This window comes from Taurulus bubalis, assembly GCF_910589615.1.
Source record: "Taurulus bubalis genome assembly, chromosome: 21".
In the NCBI taxonomy this organism is placed as follows: Eukaryota; Metazoa; Chordata; class Actinopteri; order Perciformes; family Cottidae; genus Taurulus; species Taurulus bubalis.
In genome coordinates, this window is record NC_136609.1 from 3,185,059 (window position 1) to 3,197,514 (window position 12,456).

Here is a 12,456-nt window from a genome sequence, read left to right on the forward strand (position 1 = left end):
CGTTTTTGATTCAGAAATATCTTTTAAAGCACTCAATACTAACCCAAGGGTTGAGAACTCCCCAAAGGGAGAAAGCTGAATTATAGTACTTAATGTGTTCATCAAAAATGATTGTCAGAAAAATGATTTACTTATCCCAATTACACAATTCTCCACTGCTTAAAACATAGTATGTTCTTCATTATGATTGGTTGCCTATGAAAAGATGTTGAAATGTTCTATACAGTAAGTCCCGGTCGCCCCGATTGATTTACACACAGAGACAAATGTTCTGTGAATCGGTGCTCGGCAGGTGTTTAATTCAGACATTGGTTGAACACAAATGAGATTACATTAGATTCTAATGATTCCCACGGGGGGGAGCTGGTTAAAGTTTCCTTCTCCATCATTGACCTCCTGGGTATGAGCGTGCTTCCACGAGCCTTCTGCTGACAGTCGGCGTCTAAACCCAGCTGGTGTCGAGCGAAGGATCGTCACACCTGCCGCACCATCTCAGCTCCAGAAACGGAGAGCGGGATTCACACCCCGGCTCATTGCCGTCTTTCCATCCACAAATAATTATCCGGAACGGTAGGGTTTCATGTAGTCAACACCTCCGAAATGCGTGTGATCCTAACTTTGATTTACAAAGCAAAGCGAACCTGAAGCTCTTCAATTAGGAACTCGGTGAGAATAAAGGGCTTCAATAAAAAACAGTAATTAAATGTGCGAGATGGGATTGGTTTCACTGGTGATTTAAATAAGGTTATTAAAGGCAAGTCAGATTGGAAGAAGTGCTTTTGTTCACATAAACGACAACTTGAACATATGTTGTAAACGAGCACAGCACATTTTTTTGTTTGTACTTCACATCTACGGCTGAACTAAACATGACATTTATGTCACATGAAGATGAGTCCAGGTGCGATTCCTTTGCACCCGTTGTATTAATTCCATGTGAAATGTTGGATGGAGGCATAGTGGCGTCTTACATCTTTCCTCAGGAATCTGCACTCTAACTAAAAATCATTTTGGGTCATGAAGAAAGATGATAATATATCTGGAAAAGTGTTGAGGCACAACCTTCAAATGCACCGAAAATATGACTTTTGCTTAAGCCTTCAAAATATATATATATATATATATATATATATATATATATATATATATATATATATATATATATATATATATCTTCTTCTCTGACAGTGTTCTAGCTGCTACCTTGAAGTACTACAGTTTCCTCCAAGATAAAGAGCCCTGCAGCACCTTTGAGTATAGAAAGAGAAAACCTCACGGGAAACAAAACTTTCAGCTAAGTGATATTGTGGGTTAATCCATTTTTACTCTAGTGTGTCATATTTTTGCTCGACTATAAAGTTCAGTGTTACGGTTCAGCTCTCAGACGAAATAGCGGCTGAGAAGATGGATATTTATGGCACAATTAAGACTCTTTCTACACAGGAATAGATTGCTGTAAGCATATTATTAGCTGGGTTGAATTCTCTTGATGCTTCCTAAGGTTTTTTGCTGCCACAAGGAGGCCCAGTGCAATGCAGTTTACAGTAAACAGTGTAAACTACAGAACTCACATCCAGATTACCTTGAATTCCATTTGCATTTGAATGCCTCTCTATGGATGAGTGGCAGGCCCACTGTAGTGATGAGTGTGTGTTTATGTGTGTGTGTTTTAAATTGTAGCACCAGAGGATTATTTTATTTTGAGAGCTGTTTGATTGTCATCGGTGAAATGTGAATATGTTGTGGACATTGGTTTTGGAAGTGTCAGTTCTTTGTGTTGCCATCTGCACACTGCTTTTTCTTTTAAGTCTTTCTCGTCACTTCAATATTGCAGCTTCTCCAAAAACAATATTGACAGATGAAATCCCTTCAATGTTGCGCCTCCTCCAGCTGATTGGCACTCAGCCTCTAGCTCGGCCTCTTCTCAACACTTTTAACGTACTTATAGTTGTTAATTGCATGATATGATGAAATCATAAAATCAGTTTGGGCATTCCCTGGTCTCTTCAAAATGAAAATGTACGCTTCTATGCAGATGATGCCATCTTGTCGAATCGGATTCTCACGAGAAAAGCTCCGGGCTCATTTATTAATGTTAGAGGAAGCAACAAATTATTGATTGTATTTTTTGCATAATTTATTTGTATCATAGTGACACTGATGTCCTCTTAGATTACCTGTTAGTTTGTGCGTTAGTGTATTTGCTGTTGAAATTGTCAACTCTTGTATGGTTTATTCTAAATACTGCATTTGTTTCCATATTTGGAAAGACATATCCTGTCATATTCAGATGGAATTTGAACACGGATGACCTAACATCTCATGTATCATGGTAGCAACAAATGTGATCTCGACATGACAGATATCAGTTTTAGTATTCACGTCCAGTTTCATTGTAGCATTCGCATTGAAAAGTCTTCACATATTGGGATGAGTGTTACAGCACAAACACCCCACATCCATAATCACACACTTGGCAGGCGCACACTGTAATTTACTTATACTGAGCTCCCTCATTTGCATACAAAGACGTCTCTTTTGCATAGCAGCTCTAATGAAATTAGCATGTAGTGCAGAGGCCCTTGGAGGAGTCTTATTGCGCCGCAGCAACATGTTAATACTTAATGCATTCTGTCAACGGACTCCTTGATGGGTGTCGGTGGCGCGTCACTGTGAACGTGGAAGAACTGAGTAATCACCATCGTGGTGCAGAGCCTTCTCTCACATTCTCCTTCCAAAAAAAGATGTGCCTTCTGCTCTCCCCTTAGATTTTTTTCTCATTCACATCACAATCCATCTCTGCTTTTTTTTTTTTTTTAGATGCAAACCTCTCACTGAGCTTCATGACAGGATGTGTCTTCTTTCCCTTCTCTGTTTCTCGTGCTGTCATTCTCTGGATCAGCTGCTGCTTTGCCCTCAGGGAGTCATACTTAGCTGAGTCCTACTGTAGTTATCAAGGACACACAGACCCCATTATGTAAAGAAAAAAGAGCTGAATTGCCTCTCTGTGAAACACACATTTGACTCCGAAAGGTCAACGCTTGCCCTTGGCTGATGTTAACATAATCCTCAAATGTAAACCGGCTCTCCCCTAGTGTCAAGAGAGTCTTACTAGGTGACGTCTCTCTCTCTCTCTCTCTCTGTGTGTGTGTGTGTGTGTGTTTGGACTTAATAGGTGACGTCTCTCTCTCTATCTGTCTCTCTCTGTGTGTGTGTGTGTGTGTGTGTGTGTGTGTGTGTGTGTGGACTTAATAGGTGACGTCTCTCTCTCTATCTGTCTCTCTCTGTGTGTGTGTGTGTGTGTTTGGACTGAATAGGTGAAGTCTCTCTCTCTCTCTCTCTCTCTCTCTGTGTGTGTGTGTGTGTGTTTGGACTGAATAGGTGAAGTCTCTCTCTCTCTATCTGTCTCTCTCTCTGTCTGTGTGTGTGTGTGTGAACTTAATAGGTGACGTCTCTCTCTCTCTATCTGTCTCTCTCTCTCTCTCTCTCTCTCTCTGTGTGTGTGTGTGTGAACTTAATAGGTGACATTTCTCTCTCTATCTGTCTCTCTCTCTCTCTCTCTCTCTCTCTCTCTTTCTCTCTGTGTGTGTGGACTTGGGGGGTGAGTCTTAATGGGTGACGTCTCTCTCTCTCTGTGTGTGTGTGTGTGTGTGTGTGTGTGGACTTAATAGGTGAAGTCTCTCTCTCTCTATCTGTCTCTCTCTCTCTCTCTATCTGTCTCTCTCTCTCTGTCTGTGTGTGTGTGTGTGAACTTAATAGGTGACGTCTCTCTCTCTCTATCTGTCTCTCTCTCTCTCTCTCTCTCTGTGTGTGTGTGAACTTAATAGGTGACATTTCTCTCTCTATCTGTCTCTCTGTCTCTCTCTCTCTCTCTCTCTGTCTCTCTCTCTCTCTCTCTCTCTCTCTCTCTCTCTTTCTCTCTGTGTGTGTGGACTTGGGGGGGTAAGTTTTAATAGGTGACGTCTCTCCCTCTCTCTCTCTCTCTCTGTGTGTGTGTGTGTGTGTGTGTGTGTGTGGACTTGGAGGGGTAAGTCTTAATAGGTGACGTCTCTCTCCCTCCATCCCTCCCTCTCTCTCTCTCTCTCTCTCTGTGTGTGTGTGTGTGTGTGAACTTAATAGGTGAAGTTGCCAAGGATTTTGCAGATGCGTAACTTTAAACGACTCTTTGTTCTCCAGGTTCGATTTCTTTTTTTTTTTAAACTCTTCACGCCTGAACAATCAATCACAGATAACATATATTGTACTTTTATGTATCAACGTTTTAAAGTGTCTAAAATGCACTTTGGCACCGTGGACTGCTCTGTATATCACACTCATACTGCACTTGGCTGAATGTGCAACGTGAACCCGTATGACTCCGGAATTAAAATGCAGAAATACTGTAGCAATCTGCAATTAAGTGGATGAGCATCTGGCATTTGGAGGTTGTTTTTTTTCTGGTTGAAATGAGACAGGGATAACAATGAGGTTGTAACTGTGCCCCGAGGTAATAAAGAAGTAATTGTTGGATTGGCTGACTGTAGATTGGGAGCAAGGCAGTAGGAGTGAACACATGAAGCTCATAAGTTTAGTTAATATAATGGCAACGCATAAAACAACAGTTTTTTGTTTTTGATGGCACGCAATGCTTTTTGTGTAAACTCTTAATGCTGCTTGTTTATTTTAATAGTCCCCAGATGACAATTATGCAGCATTCTTATGCAATAAAAGAGAGATGTCAGCTGGCTCCTCTTTTCTTCTCCAGAAAAATGTTCATCAAACTAATATTCGCACAATGGTGAATACATTCATTGGCAGTTTGCAGACTTTCGTGACATTTGCATCAGATTTGTATGGGAACCTGCCGTCGTTAACCCCGTGTCCTCATTGTTGTTTGTATTCATCGCTGCACTTTGCTGTGTTTAAGCCAAAGTGCCCCTTAGGGACGTCACAGCTTTACTGTTCTCTCCTCTTAACCTCAAGCAGTCAGACTGAAAGCGGCGTCGTGTTCATTAAGGCGGCGGCGGCGGCGGCCATGTGGGCGTGTTGCTGCAGGTGCTGAGATGATGAAATACGCTCCTCGAGTGCTGGTTTCAACTAATAAATAGACCCGTGGGTTTTAAGTGTTATCAGACATTAAAACACTCCGCGGCTCTATTAAACGACGAGATGTGATTTAACAACTCTGAAAAGTAATTATGGCAGCAGTCACTTAGATTACAGAGTTATCTACCAGGACTCCAGCATTCGAGTGCGTTTGATTCCCGCTCTGGATGACAGGGAGTCGTAGCGGATGTGGAGCCAGGACGCAGTGGCGTGGTGTTTCCATTTCAAACGCACCCAAAAGAGCGCCGTCTTTCCCTTTTGAGGGACAAACAAACAAATCAACAGTGGCGGTGCAGTTAGGGAGGATGGAATTCAATCATTGAACTGTTGTCTGCAACAAAAACTAAAACAAAGATCCGAGCTTCAAACTGTGAGTAATTATAAGTTGAAACGGCGATGAAATAATGAAGTAACTGTGCTCTTCTAATTGAGATGAATTGATGTGATTAATAGGCGGGGATCATGATATTTAGCTCAATAATCAAGATGAGCATTTCTGACGTAGTCGTGCATCCATTGTGCGTCTGATTATTGTTGTATCCTTCAACTGATTGTAACCCGTGTTCATTATTTATATAATATTGTAATGGTCGGTTTCATTAGATTATAACATAATGAGATGCTTTCAAACACATGAGACAGAGAGGTGGATAGAACATATTGAAATGACAGCTTCACGACGAGGCCCAATCAGCATTGCACTTTATCATATTTAAATCCCCCTGCGAGGTCTCTTTACCTCCAGCATCGTTTCTATTACGGAGCCAATTATCTGCCTCGATCAATAGCGGCTCACAGCACCTAAATACTCCGATTGCTGGTTTGTGATGAAATGAGCTGCTGTCTCAGGTTTCCTTTAATACCCCGATTCAAGCGGACGTCAACGTCCTCAAAAGTTTGGTTAGCGGTTGCTCTCCCTTAATGCCGCTTTAATGCACTTGGGAAGGTAAGCAAATCCGCCAGATGGGTGGAGGATAATGTGTTCTGTGGCCCATTAGTGGAGGAAAGAGGTTTGAGTACCAGAACCTCGTCTGAATATTGTTCTTCACTTGACCTCCACGTCCGCAGCTCCACTGAAGAGAGGTATCCTGTGGTGGTTTAAAGTGATTAGTGACGGCTGGCAGCGCATCACCTGCGAGTGAGATGCAGAGAACGTCATTGTACTCTCACTCTAAACCTTTCAGACAATATCGGAATATGCTTCCATGTGCAGAATTAAATGGGTTGTAAATTATTTTATTGGCTCATTTATAGCAACAGAATTTTGTTAATGATAAAACATCAGATATTTTCCACCTCAGAGGTGACTATATTGACGTTTTCTAAACCAGATATCAGCATCAGAGAGTCAAAAATGCTAGATTGGGCGTTCGGATCAGATATCACGTTATCATATCATCCATCAGCTCATTTACGCTGCACAGGAACAACATGGCTGCCCGATCGGCTCAACATTCACTATCTGTACTGAGCGTGAAGCACCAGCTCAACAGCACCGGTATCTGATCTGTTCCCCGGTATTAGTGTTGTTATTGGGAAGGAAAGAATCGTATCAGAACATCTCTACTAAATATGAATTTCACTTATTTTTTCGTAGTAACTGAAACCTTTAGTTTAGTCCAGTCAGTTCAGACAGAACACAATCTGTAACGTCATGGCAGAAAACAGAGGATGTCAAGCTGCTTTATTGAAGTCTGGACAGAAGATGATGCCCTAAGTAGAAGAGATTTAAAAAAGAAATGGAGCCTTTGTGAAAAAAACAGCCTGAATGTGCGAATCATTGATGGAGAGAAGTTGTGTTTTTGGGGTTGACTTCTTTTTAGCGTCCGTGCAAATTGCTGCAGTGGAACCATTGACGAGATACTGGTCCCGAAAGGAGTGCCAGGATGGGACGAATGGGAAAATTGCACCCGATGGCAAATTGACAGAGCAGTATGGGGTTAGTTCAGTCTCATGAATGAGAAATGCACAGAGAAAGATTCACAAATAAATTCAATTCACCCATTTGTGAATCCTTCTGTGTGCATTTGTCATTCATGAGACTGAACTAACCCCATAGGGCAGCGCTGTAAATATCAGAACCCAAAGACCTGGAGCCCCGGTGGAGGTAACTCCAGGATGAGTCTCCCATCCTTCCCATCTTGGCCTCCACCCTGCTGTCTCGCTGAGCTTCTCGTCTCTGTGTCACCTCAGGCCATCGAATCACCAAACAAGGCCGGTGAAAGATGAATGACAGCCATCCCAGTGGAAGTAGCAGGGATGATTGGAGAGCGCAGGCGGCTGGAGGTGCCTCGTTTGATGCATTGGAAACGGTTTCGTTTTGACTCGTTCTGCCACATCTATTATCCTTTCTTCTCACTGTTTCTTTAGACTCTCTGTGACTCTCATTGTTGGATCCCTAATCATTTACTCTATGCTTTGTCTCCTGAGCAAACGTATAAACGTGAACCAAGGTTGTTGCTGAAGATCACGGATGCTCAGCTGAGACTCTGAAATTATGAAAAGGGGGGTCAAACTGTCAAACCTTTTCGCTTGTATTTTAAAATGTGATGCAAGAGGGATGAAGTGTTGTTACCTGGGAGTCACAAAAACGTGATGCAAGACTAAACAATGCATAAAACAATCCAAAAATACATGTTACTGTGACTTTAAACTTTGTCGGATATCATTAACTCTCTAAAAAAAAAAGGTGCCTAAAGATTAAAGACCATATAAATCACTTCCAAATCCGCCCCACATTAGTTTGGAACAGCTTCAATTTAACTCTGCAAGCACTCATTTAAAAATGGTTGAGAATATAACACCCTTTTGTTGAAGAGCTGGGACAGAAATCGCTCTCCGCACATTCTCATAATCACTGAATTAGCTGGTCATTTATATCGAAGGTGGCGGCTCTAAACTGAATCGCTAAAACAAATGAGCTTGAATCCCCGTCACAGCTCACATCCACGTGGCTGCGTCATCTCCACACAGCACAGCGAGGACATCACAAGTGTATCGGCAACCGTTATGCTTCCCGCCTTGCTGTATTTTACAATTTGCTTTATTTCTCTCTCTCTCTCTCTCTCTCTCTCTCTCTCTCTCTCTCCGCTACCTCGCTTCCTCTCCCCTCCATCGATCACGACTCAGAGAAAAGTAAACTTTCCTAGTGTTTTTTTTCTTCTTCTTCTCCCCCCTCCACCACCCCTGATGATTCCCAGTTGTGCCGCCTGATTGTGGGAGCGCTAGCAGAGATGCTAATTTGTTCTTGACTAGTGGAGTAAAAATCATTAAGGAGTACCTCAACACCCAAGAGAGGCAGGAGAGGACAGGTGTGGGAGGGGGATCCGTGTACACAAGGCGTATTCCACCGGGACTTCCAACAAAAGCTTCAGATCAAAGAGAGCCTAATATTTCTAAAGAATATCACAGCGTTTTCTAATTTGCAGAACATATTGCTTGATATTGTGATCACTGAACTAATGATCGCTTTCTTTTTTTTGTCTGTGTTTCATGCTACCTGCACCATGTGGATTCTCTACACAGGTAAGTCAACCATTGTTTGTCATCTACACACACACACACACACGGCCCTCTAGCCCCTGTTTGTCTGTGTGTTAGCGCTAACCAACTGGCTGTCGGCGCTTTACAGCATCTACGCCATCTGCATTCGAGAGTCTGTGTGTCTTTAATGTGCGGTAATTGATAGCCGCACGGGCGATTGTGCGGCGCATATGGGCTCCACTGTGGAAGAATAGAAGGTTGTTGTTCACATTCAAGTGTGACAGATGTGTGTGTGTGTATCCTGTTATGAATGTGCAGGGGAGAATGCATCCAGAAAAGCAATTCAGCGCCGACAGCTGCGGCGCTGCAGCGGCGGCGGCGGCTGGGATGGCGTTTGATTGAAACGTGTGACATTTCCGGTGTATGCATGGTGGCAGTGTTCTTCTCATGTAATGAATTTTTATCACCTGTTGAAAATAAAAAGAGTAAAAAAAAAAAAGGAAACCGACTGCCGAGAGATTGCTTTTTTTTTTTTTTTTTTTTTAAAGTGAGTGGAGGAAAGATAGAAAGTAGAAAGTGGACTGATGTTTATTTATTAATTTTTGTGGCAGAAATCAGCTCATTTCCAGTAAGAACCAGCTTTTGAGGCAGTGCTCACCACTTTTATTAACACTAATGCTTGTTTTTCTTCTCCCATAAATTTGAACAAATGATATCAAGGTTTGGTAAACAAGCCGTTTACAGCGCTTGCAGTTCTGACTGTGTCATCGGATGACATGGAGACGTTTCAGGGACTATTTAAGTTTGGAGTCTGCAGAATGCACAATATCTGTGGCATTTTTGGATCAATCTGTTAAGGTTTCTTCATGTAAATATATAAACTCGGGAAATGAAGTCGGCTGCAGCTTGTCTAGCAAACGTAATCCATTACAAATGACCTTAATACCCTGAATAAATTGCACTCTATTTTTGACGGAAAGCAATCATATTACCTCCACTTTGTAGCCTGACACAAGTGCAATTTTTGGATTTAATGACCCCGGGAGGAGTTTGATTGGTTGTTTAAGATTAAATCAGGTATTTGTTTGGGCATATGTAACATTGCAATGTTTCATAATTTCAATTAAATAAAGTATTGTTCACCCGATTGATATCCCTGACCGTGTGAAACCTTCACATGACCATAAAACGTGTGCGGCTTATCAATGATTTCTTTAATGGAGGGATTTTTCTGGATGAGTTTCACTGCCCTGTGAAAACTGCCCATCCCCAGAATGCACGCCTTTTAATGAGCGAAGACAAACCGCCTGTTTTCAGCTGCGTCAATGCGTTTTTCGGATAATCCAATTGGTTTTTAAATGGTCCATTTATCTCAAGGAGTGGAGGATTTCTTAACCCATTAAGAAACAGTTACTCATCGAAGAAAAGGACGAGAACGGCAAAAGATTTGTCTGAGAAACGCATCGGTACCCGTCTCCAGAATGTCATCTATAAACCCAAATGAAATCTGCAGGGTCAGACTGAAAGGAAACATGATTCTTATTTCCCCTTAACTTTCTCTTCGTAGACGACCGCGTACCTTTTGCTGCACTCATGCAGCACTTCCTCCTTCAGCTAATAGGAGCAGTGATCACTTAGCCCGCCACCATTTGGCATTATGGTTGGATGGGCCACAAGCTGGAGGTATGCGTTGGGCTCCTGGCATCCGTGTAATGGGGACACACAAAGGAGACAAAGAGAGGAGAAGAAGAAAGTCTTAGATCGTTTACATTTGTGAGTTTATGGCCGACACTCATTCAACCTTTTCCTCCGTTCCTATCGTGCCGTACCTCTCTCAAACACAGCCCGTCTAATAACGGATGCTAGCGGCCTAGAATTTATTGTCTACCCTGTAATTTTCTTTCTCAGGAGTTAGAGAGGTTACCTTTTATCCTCAAAGATCGCACATTACTGCAGTAAGTGCTTTTTATACTGCCAAACGCTATCATCCAAGCTTAAACTGGCTGCAGATATATTAAAAGTCTATTTTTTTTAAGTACGAGGGGTCATTTGAGGGAACGTCGTAACTATAGCACTCTCCTCCCTCGCACTCCTGTCAGCGCTTTTTTTTTTCATCCTTGTTTTCTTCAGAGCCTACATCACGCCGGTAAGGACTTTGTCATGTCTTTATCGTGTGTTAACAGATACATAAAAGCCAAGTGTTCTGCTATAAAGGGTTCTGATTGTACGTCCGATACAGAGATGCAGTCACTCCTCTTCCTGGGACGGTTGTTCCGTCATGACCAGAATGTTTTTGGGGAAAGTCTTGTGATGGTGCCACGTGTTGTTGTTTCAGATATTTCTAGAACTTGATACTCTTATTGAGCATCAGCTGAGATCCCTGAAGGGTCACTTGACGGCACACAAGTGAACACATTGTACACAGTGGTGTAGTGGTCCCTGGAGAAGTAGGTATACTCTTAATTTTGCAATTTTTTTAAGCAGCCCATTCAGCAAAGGATAAACCCCTGTTTTATAAATAGTGACATACTCTATTTAGTTAACCCAAAAATGATTAACCTAGTATTATTTACACATGATTCCTGCTGCTTGACCTCAGGGAATAAGGATTATGAAATTACTGACCCAATACTGACCCACAGACTGGTAAGAGACAACTATATAATTATGCAATTTGAGTGAACTATTCCTTATCCTTACTCCCTCCACACAACATTGGACAACTATTCTCTCGCTTTGCAAGTTGTCCATATAGACAGTAGTTTCTTTGTAAACTGTCTCTTGGAACAGCTAATTTACACAACATAGTGCAGGCCAGAGTGTGGTACTATTATGAAACTAACATTACTTCACCTGGAGCAGATATTACTGGTCCTACACATGAGGCAAACACAGTTTTAACATTTATTTAAATAAATGACTTCAAAACTGAATTAGACTATGCATCCTTGTTCATGTTTCACTTTAAATTAAAAACACAAATCATCCTCTTCCACACATCAAAACCAATTAGATAAACTCAAAAGTGCAAAGTCCTAAAACTGAAAAAAAAGGTTTTCAACAGCTGAACACTATTTTAGCATACCTCTTGAGATATATAGAAATATCACCACAAATATTGAATATCATCGTTCAAATAATTCAACAATATATTAAAAACGATGTGTTACAAAACAACAATATCTAGTTAACAATGAACACAAATATATACATTTTACAACATATCCATGAAAACCACGGTGACTCTCAACCCAGTGCTGGATTTCTAAATAAGTGCTCATATTACAGTATTACAACACATAGTAGTAGTAGTAGTAGTACTACACATTTGTGCGATATGATTTTGTGCGATATGTATTGAAGTAGCCAACAGTGTTAATGTCTGAATTGTGTCAACAAATGACTGTCAAATTCAATAAAGTTAAATTAATTAACATCTATAATATTTATTATTACAGATTTCCCATTTAACTGGAATAATTATAAATAATACATTATCTAATAATACATACAGACTATATAATTGAATTCAATAAATAAAATAAAGTCGTTAATTTTAGAAATATTAATTTAACTGAATTGTCATGCAGCTTCAAATTCAGTTTATTCTGGCGTCAAATGATGTCAATCAAAAGAGCCAAGATATTATATTCTTGTCATCTAAAAAGAGAAATGTGTGTTCAGGGCCTTTACCTGGTTATTAAACCACTTGTTTCATCTCATTTCTCCTCTGTAAACATTATTGTTGGTCAGTTAGTTCATGTATTAGGGTTCTGTGATCATATTGATTCATGTGTTAGGGTTCTGATCATATTGGGCTTTAGGTTTATTTTTCTGTGCCTTAATTTCGGATGCGAGTCGGTCCGTGTGCTTTGTCTCGTAGTGGCG

General features: G+C 41.1%; 1 protein-coding gene across 1 annotated transcript in view; it reads left to right on the forward strand.

Moving 5' to 3' along the window:
• ncam2 (neural cell adhesion molecule 2) overlaps positions 1-12,456 on the forward strand; it is a gene marked incomplete at both ends in the record, with an annotated part of 216,418 nt that overhangs the window by 38,717 nt on the left and 165,245 nt on the right. The gene's annotated exons all lie outside the window — the stretch shown is intronic.